This window comes from Panthera leo, chromosome C1, assembly GCF_018350215.1.
Source record: "Panthera leo isolate Ple1 chromosome C1, P.leo_Ple1_pat1.1, whole genome shotgun sequence".
Lineage (NCBI taxonomy): Eukaryota > Metazoa > Chordata > Mammalia > Carnivora > Felidae > Panthera > Panthera leo.
The window spans coordinates 80,408,973-80,421,466 of NC_056686.1; the positions used below are offsets into that span (position 1 = coordinate 80,408,973).

The 12,494-nt window shown below is 40.1% G+C and overlaps 1 protein-coding gene across 2 annotated transcripts in view; it reads left to right on the top strand.

Moving 5' to 3' along the window:
- Positions 1 to 12,494, top strand: part of LOC122228084 (TLC domain-containing protein 4-like) — a 97,129-nt gene that overhangs the window by 16,398 nt on the left and 68,237 nt on the right. Inside the window, exon 1 of one of the 2 annotated variants that reach the window (XM_042952953.1) lies at positions 11,264 to 11,535. The exons of the other annotated variant lie outside the window; for it this stretch is intronic. The gene's annotated coding sequence lies outside the window, so the exon portion shown is untranslated. Of the gene's footprint in view, positions 1 to 11,263; positions 11,536 to 12,494 lie in introns of those variants that run through there. 2 annotated transcript variants of the gene reach the window in all.

Sequence of the window (12,494 nt, forward strand, 5' to 3'; positions counted from 1 at the left end):
TAAATTCAGAAAATATTTATTATTTTCCTACTGATGATAACAGAGGTGAATTAGAAGTTGTACGAAGAGGGCTGGAGCCAAGGAGAGTAGTTTGGTGATGGTGGCTCTGAGGCACACAGGGGGTGCTTCTGTGGGGCAGTAGGGAGTCAGAGGTGACTCCATGGTTGGTGGATCATGTAACCTTGCAGAGAGATTGAGAACCACTGAAGATAGTGTTCCAAAAGTCCAAATCCTGGAGACTTTAACTTGTGTCCGTAACTATTTAGGGGAAAAATGAGTTTCATATTTACATCAAAAGAAATAATTTCTATGCTTCAAAAATTTTGGACATTTTGTTTCAATTTGGTGTACATAATATTTTTTGTGAAATGTTTGATTTGTATTTTAGGGGAAGAATTCAGTGATTAAGTTAAATATCCTGATGGTCTTTTCATTATTGATATTATAGTTTCTAATGCATTATGCATAGTTAGTACTAATAATTAACCTTTCCCGTACCCCACAATCAATTTCTTCCTACATTTTGGTTATTAAACATTATGTTAGCATTTTGGGATACTCCATGTGTTGTTATGAAACATATTTGAGAAAGATTGAAAATATTTAATTGTAACCATCTTTCAAAAACCTGTTTTTACCTCATATTTTGTAGCAATGTGAATTTTAAAATCTGCGACTAGAATCATACCTTTCCTTGTGGAAAATAAATTCCCACAAGGTGATTTCTTTTTAATTAAAACTATATTGGCTTCAAATTATGGAAAGAGCCTAAATGTCCATCAACTGATGAATGGATAAAGAAATTGTGGTTTATATACACAATGGAATACTACGTGGCAATGAGAAAAAATGAAATATGGCCTTTTGTAGCAACGTGGATGGAACTGGAGAGTGTGATGCTAAGTGAAATAAGCCATACAGAGAAAGACAGATACCATATGGTTTCACTCTTATATGGATCCTGAGAAACGTAACAGAAACCCATGGGGGAGGGGAAGGAAAAAAAAAAAGAGGTTAGAGTGGGAGAGAGCCAAAGCATAAGAGACTGTTAAAAACTGAGAACAAACTGAGGGTTGATGGGGGGTGGGAGGGAGGGTAGGGTGGGTGATGGGTATTGAGGAGGGCACCTTTTGGGATGAGCACTGGGTGTTGTATGGAAACCAATTTGACAGTAAATTTCATATATTAAAAAATAAATTAAAAAAATAAAAATAAAACTATATTGGCTTCTTTTTGAAGTAAGAAAAATTTCTTAGTATATTGCAAAGTATAACAAAAGGATTTTGAAAAGAGATGGCAAAACATTTACTTGCTGGAGGGCAAAAAATTTTTTTTACCAAAATGCAAAGAATGCAGACCTCAAGATTAAGTGGGAGATCTGAATGCAGCATATACATTTTCTATGTAAATAATAATTATAACTTTTCATGTAGAGTGTCTAGAACAGGAACATATGTTGGTGATGACCACGATTTAGATGTATGGGCGTGGGTATATGCAATAGCATGAGCATTTGTCATAATGACACTGGGAAATCAATTTGATTGGGACATGTAAGGGAGAGATTATGTGTATTAAATAAATACTGTTTTTTCTCTTTTCAGTTATTTTTAGGATAGTTCATATAAATAGTGCAAGTAAACATATAACCAGTGAAGTAATAGATTTATATGACTACACAGATTTGATTTGGAATTTAATATGCTTATGAGTGGATGTGGTGGGGCAGATGTTTATACTAAGGAATATTTCTAAATTCTAAAATTGCATTTAGCTGTAAGGTCTGTGAAAACTACTTAGGAATAATTCAACTATCAACTTTATTTTTAAAGAACATCTTTGTTCATAGAATAGGATAGGGAATAGATTCTGACTTCTATCATATGGTATATGGGTTTTTCATGTTTCAAAACATTAAGCATGAATTTTAATATGTTGATAAACAATAATACTCTACTCTTACCCAGTTAAATCCTATCTGCCTTCTTAGGCAGACACACTTCTTAGAGGTGTTTGGGATCTAGAACTTAAAAAAAAATGTGGGGGGCATCTGGATGGCTCAGTCAGTTAGGTGTCCGACTCTGGCTCAGATCATGATCTCGCAGTTCATAGGTTCGAGCCCCATGTCGGGCTCTGTGCTGACAGCTCAGAGCCTGGAGCCTGCTTTGGATTCTGTCTCCCTCTCTCTCTGCCCCTCCCCCACTCACGTTCTGTCTCTCAAAAATGAACAAATGTTAAAAAAAAATTTTTTTTAAAGATATAGCTTCATAAATTTCCCACTTGTTCCTAAAACGATGATAGAGCCAATCAGAAGAGAACATAGTGAGAAGTAAATGCTCCAGAGTCAGAGTAGTGGGAAAGTAGAATAACAATCTATTTCTGGGATGAAGTTGGTTAATTTTAATTTGTATGTCTTTTATGAATGAGGGCCACTTATAATGTGTACAGGTCATTTTTGTGTTTCTTTTTTTGTCACCTGTCTGTTAATGCCCTTTATTTTTCTTTGGAGTGATGGGTCTTTTTCTTCTTGATTTCTAGAAGCCTGTTATATATGTTAAGGAGGGAGGCCTTCTTTATCTGTGATTTGAGTATCAAAATTTTTTTTCTTGGTTTGTAATTTGTGTTTCGACTTTGCATATGTTATTATTGGTATTTTTTTTAACCTCATAGTGGTTTTTGATTCTTTTTTTTTTTAATGTTTATTTATTTTTGAGAGAAAGACAGAGCGCAGTCAGGGGTGGGGCAGAGAGAAAGGTAGAAACAGAATCTGAAGCAGACTCTAGGCTCTGAACTGTGAGCACAGAGCCTGACACAGGGCTCCAACCCACAAACTGCAAGATCATGACCTGAGCCAAAGTTGGACGCTTAACCAAGTAAGCCACCCAGGCGCCACTGGTTTTTGATTCTTAATTAGTTAGATTTATTAATATTTATGGCTTCTAGATTTTAAGTCCTAGTTAGAAAGACCTTCCCATTCCAAGGTAAGAAGAGAACTTACTCATATTTTCTTATAGTACATTTGAGTGTTCATACTTTACATATTTGACCCATTTGGAATTTGTCTCATACAATGTGAGATATAGTTTTAACTTCATTTTTTCCAGATAATACACATTTATTAAAAAGTCCTTCTTATCTCACTGATTTGAGATGCCACTTATTTGGGTCTATTTCTGGGTTTTCTATTCAATTCCGTTAGTCTATTCCTATGGTAATCCCTGATTTTTCATTTTTGAGGTTTTGTAGTATTGGCTATTCCTTTTCAAAAGTGTTTTGCTGGTCATTCTTGCTTGTTTACTTTTTCATATGAGCTTCAGAATCAGCTTTCCTATTCTAAAAAAATAGCCTCTTGGTATTTTCATTGAGATCGCAATAAATTTAAAAATTAAAATTTAGGGAGACTTGACACACATGAACTTTTCCTATCTAAGAACATGGTCTGTCTTTTCATTTATTCAGTCTACTTTTGTTTCCTGCAGGAGTGTTTTAAAGTTTTCCTCATATAAGCTTTGCATATTCCCTGTTAAGTTTATTCCTAGGAACTTTACATTTTTGCTATAATTGTATGTGGAGTCTTTTCTTTCTTTTATTTTGTAAGGGGATATTGTGTAGGTGTATGTGTACAAATATACACATGTGCATATATATATTTATATGTACAAACACATATATATCATAGACTTTCATAAATTTTATATCCTGCTTCCATACTTAATTTTCTGTTGTTTATATATTTTCTCAGTTGATTTTCTTGGGTCTCCTAGGTATATAATCATATAATCCACAAATAATGACAACTTTGTAATTTTTCCCCAATAGTTCCCAATTTCTCTTTCACTACCTTGACTGATACTTCAATTATCACTGTATTATCAGTGGGAGAGTGGGTATCCCCTTGTCTTCCTCTACCTAAGCAGGAACCCTCCAGTCTTTCTCCATCTAATCTAAACTGACTTTGAATCTTAGAATTAATTGCTAGTCAGACATTGCTATTTTGCTCTTCCTGGAAAACTGACAGTTTGGTCCAACAGTAAGGTCCATAAATGTCTAGCAGTAAGGGATTGCACATTATGGTGCATCTGGTGAATGGGATAGTCTGAACAATTACAAAATAATATGTATGTGTTAGTCCTTTTTGTTTAAAAAAATCAAAGTATACACAAATACACATGGAAAAGTATCTGGGAGGATATTCAACAAACTAGTCTAAAAGTTATAAATATATTGTTGTAGCATTATTTATAGTAGCCAAAATATGGATGCAACCTAAGTGTCCATTAATGGATGAATGGATAAACAAGATGTGGAATATTACTTAGCCATAAAAAAGAATGAGATTTTGCCATTTGCGACAACATGGATGGAACTAGAGTGTATTATGCAGAGTGAAATAAGTCAGACAGAGAAAGACAAAAACTATATGATTTTACTTACATGTGAAATCTAAAAATCACAACAAACAAAGCAAAAACATCCATAAACAGAGAACAAACTGATGGTTGCCAGAGGGGAGGAGGCTGGGTGATGTTTAAAATGGGTGAGGTGAAATGGAGTGAAAGGGACAGACTTCCACTTATGGAATGAATAAGTCATGGCAATGAAAGGTATAGCTTAGAGAATATAATCAGTGGTGCTGTAATCGTATTGCATGGTGACAGATGGCAACACACTTATGATGAGCATAGCATAATGTATAAAGTTGTTGAATCACTATGTTGTCTATCTAAAACTAATGTAACATCGTGTGTCAACTATGCTTCAATAAAAAAGAAAGGAAAAGAATAAATAAATTTATAAAATGGAAAAAAGTTATGAATATAAACTGGTGATTGGTAACATCAATTTCAACTAATTTGAAAAATTTGTAAAAATTTTTAAAAGTTCATGAAAATATTTTAGAACAATTAAAAACAAGTTAAGAAAAACAGTTAAGAAAAATAGATTTGTGTTTTTCCCTTTTTCTGTTCTGTATCCCTTTCTGTTATTAAAAAAAATTTTTTTTGTTTATCCTTATTCTTTGTAAAGTGGTACTAAAATGATAGTATAGAAAGAGGTTAACAGGATACAATCCACAAGGAAAAAGAAAAGAGGCGAAAAGTCTACAATAGATGAAAGATTTCAATAAATTTTGGAAGCCAGAAGTTGGATGGAGTAGAGATAATTGACTTGACAAAGTGGAAGAGGGGTTTAACCAAAGTGCTTCAAAGAGACCAAGCACTTGGCCATCAGTGTACCACAAAGGCAGAGGTGAGGCGTGGAAAGCAGGGGTGAGGCGCAGACCTGAAGAAGGAGAATTGCCATCAAGTTGTTTACGAAGTTCTTGGACACCACTGGGTCCCTTCTCCCCCTCCTTCAGCCATCCTGCATTCATGCACTTCACACTGACTGTACTACCACCAAAGTCCCTCCATGAAGTAGGAAGTTTCTTTTCTGGGAGAAAGGAGTTTATCTTTTGATGGAGAGTTCCCATAACAAAAGGGCTGATTGGAGAATGGGAAAGAAAAAGATGTTTGAAATGGAAACTTCAGTAGAAGGTTGGAAGTAATTCTCCTGGTCCAGGATTTCTCAATCTCGGCATGACAGACATCTGCGATTGGGAATTCTTTGTTGTGGGAGGCTGTCCTGTGCATTGTAACGTGGTTAGCAGCCTCCCTGGCCTCTACTCACTAGATGCCCATGCATGCCAACCAAAAGTATCACCAGACATTGCCAAATGGAAATGAATCAACACCCCCTGCCCTTGCCCCAATTGAGAACCTCTATCTTAGACAATAAAGAATAGAAAAAGAAAGATGCAGAGATCATCAGTGGAATAAAAGGACAACAAGTCTAGAGAATAATAAAGAAGTCCCAACATCCTGCTCACAACAGTTCACAAAGAGAGAAAATACAATATGAGGAAATTAGTGAAGAAATAATAAAAGAAAAAAATTTGCGGATAAGATTCAAAGCACCCCTGAGGGTCTAGCACAATCAAAGAAAAAAGACCCATTCTAAGGTACATCGTTGTGAAATTTGAGAGTATAAAGATAGTAGGAAGATTCTAGAAAGAAAAACAGGCCAGATACAGAGGAAGGGGAACTGGAAAGGCACTAGGCATGTATTTCACTGGCAACCACAGGAAGTAAAAGACGGTGAAACGGTGCTTTTAAAATGCTGAGGGAACATGATCTTCAACCTATCCAAATTATCAATCAAGGATGAGACTAGAATATAGACATTTTCAGATATGCAAGCACTCTAAAAAATTTACCTTCCAGCACACCGTCTTAGTCAACTACCAAAATCTGCTTTAGCTTAAATCAGAGAGTGAACTTCCAATGTTTGGGCTTGGAAGATATTATTGATGGGCATTTGATAGATATGTTGAAGAATCTGAATAAAATTTGGGTTAGATACATTTAAAAAAAGTGAAAAAGCTGGGCAGTTATTAACTCCAGGGAGAACAGGAGATTGTCAAGAGAAGCATTATCATGGCACCTTACTTGATTCAGCAATGGACTGTATTTACACTGACAGGATGATATAAACACAAATTATCGATTTGAATAAAAGTTGTGATGTAGCTGTGTGAGAAGGAAGGGTGGAGGCAAAGTGGTGGTGGTGGTATGTGGAAAAGAGCTAAATCCTCAATACCATGGCAAGAAGTCAATGAATAATGTCTAACACTGAGAGTCACAAAACATTGGCATAAGCATATCATTTAGGAAATGAACACCTAGCAGGGTCATGTGAAACGTGGGGTGATGCTATGTGGGGGAAAATTGGGCAGGGGATTGATGTGACTTGGTGTTTTTGCTATAAGCCTTTCTGAACTATTTGAATTTTCACTTATATGTGTTACTTTCATTAAAAATAAAAATACACACAAAAGTACTGCATACATATAGGAAAGAAATCACAGAAGATAAGCAAAAAGTACACAAAATATGTAAAGATCTCACCCACCCAGAGATAACCATTATATCCTGAAATAGTTTTTTCTTCAAAAATTCGGAAAAACAAGTGAAAGGACTTTTAAATACTCAAAAAAAAAAAACCCTCACAAATTCTTGATACATTAAAACTACCAATAATAATTATAAAAAGTAGTACCGGTTATTAATTTTTGACTAAATCAATCTTTCTGATCAAATGCTTGGTGTTATTTTGGTTACATCCTCACTAACAGAGCAGAGTGGATATTGCAGCAGTCTTCCAAAATATTTTTACTTTAATTATCTTGTTATTTTAGAGAGAAGCAGCTTTTGGTCTCAGTTTGCTAAATAATTGTTTCTATTTAGTAGGTTAGGAATTTTTGGAAACAAATTCATCAGGAAAATTTGTCTTCAACAAGTAGTTCTGGGAAAACTGGACAGCAACTTGCAAAAGAATGAAATTGGACCACTTTCTTACAGCATACACAAAAATAAACTCAAAATGGATTAAAGTGCTGAATGTGAGACCTGAAACCGTAAAAATCCTAGAAGAGAGCACAGGCAGTAATTTCTTTGATGTCAGCCATAGCAACATTTTTCTAGATATGTCATCGTCGTTGTCTTCTTCTTCTTTTTTTTTTTTTGAGAGAGAGCACCTGTGTGCCTGTAGGGCAGAGAGGGGCAAAAGGAGAGAGAGAGAAAGAGAGAGAGAGAATCTGAAGCAGGCTCCACACCCATCATGGAGCCTGACACAAGAGTCGATCTCAGAAATGTGAGATCTTGACCTGAGCGGAAATCAAGAGTTGGACTTTTAACCAACTGAGCCACCCAGGTGCCCCTCTAGATAGGTCTTCTAAGGCAAGGGAAAAAAAGCAAAAAAAAACCCAAAAAAACAAAAAAACTATTGGGACTACATAAAACAAAAACAAACAAACAAAAAACTGCACGGCAAAGGAAGCAGTCAGTCAACAAAACTAAAAGGCAACCCACTGAATGGGAGAAAATACTTGCAAATGACATTCCTGATAAAGGGTTAGTGTCCAAAATATATAAAGAACATATACAACTCAACACCAAAAAACCAAATAATCCAATTTTTAAATGGGCAGAAGATATGAACAGACATTTCTCCAAAGAAGACATACAGATAGATGGCCAACAGATGTGTTCAAAGATGCACAACATCACTCATCAGGGAAAGGCAAATCAAAACTACGAGATATTCCCTTGCTCCTGTCAGAATGGTTAAAATCAAAACCACAAGAAACAGTAAGTGTTGGCAAGGACATGGAGAAAAAGGACCCCTCGTGCTCTTTTGGTGGGAATGCAAACTGTGGAAAACAGTATGTATGAAAAACAGTCGCTGTGGAAAACAGTATGGAGTTTTCTCTGAAAAATCAAAAGTAGAATTACCATATGATCCAGTAACTCCACCAGTGAGTATCTACCCAAAGAATCCAAAAAAACACTAATTTGAAAAGATATATGCATCCGTATGCTTATTTCAGCATCATTTACAATAGCCAAATTATGGAAACGGCCCAAGTGTCTGACAGATGAATGGATAAAGTAGATATTGTGTGTGTATACACACGTGTGTGAGGATGGGTGAAATAGGTGAGGGGGATTAAATGTACACTTATGATGAGGACTGAGTAATGTATAGAATTATAGAATTGTTGAATCACTATATTGCTCACCTGAAACTAATATAACACTTTATGTTAATCATACTGGAATTAAAAAAACAAATTTAGGGGCGCCTGGGTGGCGCAGTCGGTTAAGCGTCCGACTTCAGCCAGGTCACGATCTCGCGGTCCGTGAGTTCGAGCCCCGCGTCAGGCTCTGGGCTGATGGCTCGGAGCCTGGAGCCTGTTTCAGATTCTGTGTCTCCCTCTCTCTCTGACCCTCCCCCATTCATGCTCTGTCTCTCTCTGTCCCAAAAATAAATAAAAAACGTTGAAAAAAAAATTTAAAAAAAACAAATTTAAAAAAACAAATACAGAAAAGATACATAGAGAGGAACAGGTGTAATAAACCATATCTCTTGTCTAGAGACTATGAAAGAAAATTTTATCAGAAAAATTTGCCTCAAGAATTTTTGTATTTTCCTCTATTTTTAAGCAAAGATAAATTTCATCTCTCTGAATTTCATTTCTCTGTTTCAATGAACAAAAGTACGAAAAGTACTGCTCAGCTTTGATAGTTCAACAGTTAACAAGCAGACAAACTTCAGATAGTAAATATAGAACTGGGGGGAACTTTCCATGGGGGAAATTTCCATTGGGGGGAAATATTGGGAAAACAAAGTTAAGAATGATTAAAGACTTAAATGGGAATAATGAAGTGACTATTTTTAAAGAAATTAAGCTGCATTACAGTTTTCATGAAAAATATGCAGTTGATACATTTTTCTACCTCCTAAGGTCATTTTGGGTTTTGACTAGTTTAAAATTTCAAAATTCACCTAATATTTACTGAATTCCTTTCCTTATCTCAGGCCTTGTCCTTGATGTATTCACTTACATGCTCTGTATAATCTCACAATAATCCTGCAGATTTGATGGTGCATTTGCAGAGGCCTAACATGAAGGAATATAGTGGGATATAGAGTAGAGTGGATTTCTGTGGGTTTACTTGGCTTTGGCTGCTGCTGTGGGTGTTAGAAAATATGCATATTAAAGATAATGATGGTGCATTTATCAGGGGAAAAAAAGCAACTATCAGACACGAGACAGTCACAGGGGAGGGTCTGGAGGAAGTATCTTGAGGCAGTCCTGAGATGACACGTGCAGTCTATACACTTAGGGCTGACCCCACAGAAGTGTACACACAACTATCCTGCCCACGCAGGTATGGGGCAAACCAAAGTTGTCAAGAACTGTGTGAAATAAATATGATGCGGCAGGTCAAACGGCACTGGTGCCCTGGTATGTCCCTAGAGTCTTGGGGAGAGAATGGAGAAATGCACTGGGAGGCCTACAGGATCTTCCTCCCTGCTTGACTGCAAGCAGGTTCCTGTCCCTATAGGGTAGAATAGGTTTTGTCTTTCTAGGTTAGTCTGAGGTACTTTAGCCAAGACTGGGTCTCCATAGGTAACTGTGAATTATTATTGCCATTTTATAGATGGAGAAATTGAGCCTCAGTGAAGTTCAGTTAGCTAACATGTATTTGTGTGCATGTAAATATTAGGCAAAACATATTAGCTCTATTGATAGGCATTTCTTTTCTTTTTTTTTTTTTTAATTTTTTTTAACGTTTATTTATTCTTGAGACAGAGAGAGACAGAGCATGAACGGGGGAGGGTCAGAGAGAGGGAGACACAGAATCCCAAGCAGGCTCCAGGCTCTGAGCTGTCAGCACAGAGCCCCACGCGGGGCTCGAACTCACGGACCACGAGATCATGATCTGAGCCGAGGTCGGCCGCTCAACCGACTGAGCCACCCAGGCGCCCCTTGATAGGCATTTCTTACAAATAACTGCTCTACATTATTAATAGAGGTGCTTACTAATTAACATTAGAACTCCCCTCTTTCTGAGAAAATATTTGTGATCACTTTTCACAAACTATAACAGCCTAAATGTACTTCATTATTTTGTTTTATTCAAAACAATTCCATCCTGTTGATCCAGAACATTTGAAGCTTTTTGAGGCTCTATTTAGTAGGTCAGAAGAGCTACTATTGAATGGCAAACTTTATGCGCTGGACAACTTGGAATTCTCTACCAGCACCAAAAATCAAATCCTACTTCCCCACCCTGACAGCAGAGGGGCTCCAGGTGTTGGGTGTAGGCGCCTTGCTAGTGCACTCTCTGGGGTTTTTCAGGGATTCCGGAGGAGGCTGCTCCGAGAGAACGTGCCTCTTCCACACGCCCCCTACCCAGTTTGGAGTGCACCTGCAGCCCCAAGCAAGAATAGGGCTGACTCGGATTTGGCCAAGTCAGACGTGGCATGAAAAATCAGCAGTTACTCTTCCATCTCCTATCTGTTATAAATACAATATAAATTGATAATCTGAAAAGAATTTGGGTTACGTGGCGAGCCCCGGATACTGACCGCTGCGGATGCGGACTGAGACCGTTCTCCTCACTTGCTAGTTTCGCTACTTGTTTTGGGAAACCGAGGCACCGCACGCCCTGTCCCTAGCGAGGTGGGTTTTTGCACGATCCCACCGCAGCCCGCCTTGGGTGTTCCCGTTTCCGAGCCCTTTCCGGGACCCAAGTCCCAGCTCCCGAAGGTCGGCCCCACAGCTGGCCTCGGGGCCCCGCCCCCTTTGGCCGCGGGTCGGAGCCGCCACGAGCCGGAGCGGGAGCTGGAGCCGGAGCCGGAGCCGGAGCCGCCGCGGCCCCTTTAAGAAGCCGCTCTGCGGTAACCCGAGCCCGCAGTCCGGGCGGGCGCGGCGGCCGCGGCGGTAGCTGTAGCCTCCGTGTGACTGCTCCTCCAAGCGGCCCGGGGCCCGCGGCTCCCCTGGCTCCCGCCGAGCATCTCGAGGGGCGGCTCTGGCCGGCGCCAGCCCTCGGGCCGGGCCGGCTGACCAGGCGCCCGTGACCACCCGCCGCCCTCCCCGGCCCGGTGCAGCCGCCGCCCGCGCGCTAGTCGCCCCGGGACCCGGCACAGGTGACGCTGTTTGGAGGGGGTTCGGGGAAAAGGGCGGGCTCGCTTTGCCCCGCGGCTCCCCCGCGCCGCCGAGCGCAGTCCCCGGGCAGGGGCGCCGCGGCTTCCCGCCCCCGGCCTAGCGCGGCCGCGGGCTCCGGCGCCCGGAGCTGGGTGGGCGTCCCGAGCGCGGGAGGCGGCCAGGGGCGCCCGGGCGGGCTGCAGCAGGTGTGTGCGGCCGCTCAGCATCTTCCCGGCCCCGCGGGCTCGGGCGCCGCTCGGGGCGCTGGCGTGTGTCCCGGGGCCCGCGGCCCCGCGCCGCCCGGGCGCTCCGCGTCCCATCTCCGCCTCCGGTGTGCGCGATTCGTGCTGCGGGGTCTGCCCGGCGGTGCCTCTCGGGTCTCAGCTCAAAGGGATGGGTGCGTGGGGCAGCCAGGGAAAGCTTTCTTGTTAGAGGCCGGTACATAGTCTGGTGCATCAAGTGGGTAAGTCTCCCCCTCTCCCACCTCCCCTCTACTAAGTAAAACAAGCTTTTATTCACCCCACCCTTGTAGTTCTCAAGTGGGTCCCATTTTTAGCCACCTCATGCAGTAGGGTCTAGTGGGAAAGGGGCTGGGTTCTGTTTACAGCTCTACCATTGTAACCCCCTCAAGTTTATTGGACTGAGAACCTCGGTTTACCCAGCCTTGAAATGGGATCCCTAATGCTAGCATTTTCCTACAGCCCAAGAGGGTGGGAAACCCTCTGTGAAAGTACATTGAGTTGTCAAAGTTCATTAAAGAAAGGCTCACTGTTGCTGGCCAGTATTTTTTTTTTTTTTTTTGAAGTACACATCTGAGTGTTAGTTTAGCTCACATTTTAATGTGAAATTATAAAATTGTTCTTAAAGAGTGATCTGTGACCAGGTTGAAATGAATATGATACCAGTTTGGGGACAAGATGGAAGAGTTTGTGTGGATATTAGGAGTTGACATGTGAAGCAG